The following is a 673-nucleotide window of genomic DNA, read 5'->3' as shown; positions in this document are numbered from 1 at the left end:
CGGGGCATGGTCCCCGATCGCGCCAGGCGGCTCGCGCGACCCGATTAGGCCCCGAAAGGAGTCGGGAAATCGGCAGACCTGCCCGAGTTCAGCCCGGGGGGGGCGGGGGGCAGGTCGGTTCGGCTCAAATCATTAACCAAAGCCGAGACTTGGTCTCGCTGGCGCAACCGAAGTGCCAGGCTGGATAACTCATTAACCAGAAGGCGGCTGGAGGCAGGCAGGGCTGATGGCTGAGGCCGGGTGGAGGCCACCCGCGGCCGGGAAAGTCAAAAGTCCCGTTGTGTGGAAGTCTATGAGGTCAGATTCGGCCGCCTTACCGGGCCTGCGGTTGATGGTTTCCCGCTTGGGCAAGCGAGTCGGCCCGGCAAAGTGGCCACTTGCATTTTCTGGCAAGTGTCTGCGAACAACGTTAATGAGTTGAACCTCGGCAATTGTCGGAAGTCCCGATGAAGAAATGAAAATGCCCCTTTTGCGGGGATTTGGATGCTCATGGCCGGCAGCAGGTGGCCCGACGCCCCGCCAACTTGACACTTGTCATTTCTGTCCTTGGGGGTTGGCGGGGTTCTGCACAGAGGTAGGAGGTGGCAGAATCGAGACTTGGTGAGTTTTCCAAACAAACGTCTCGAGCCTCCAGGTCTGCAGAGGCCGACCAGGGCTGCCGCCCAACCGACTA

The sequence above is a fragment of the Pristiophorus japonicus genome, unplaced genomic scaffold (assembly GCF_044704955.1).
Source record: "Pristiophorus japonicus isolate sPriJap1 unplaced genomic scaffold, sPriJap1.hap1 HAP1_SCAFFOLD_1099, whole genome shotgun sequence".
NCBI lineage: Eukaryota > Metazoa > Chordata > Chondrichthyes > Pristiophoridae > Pristiophorus > Pristiophorus japonicus.
Note: the sequence above shows the minus strand (reverse complement) of the source record.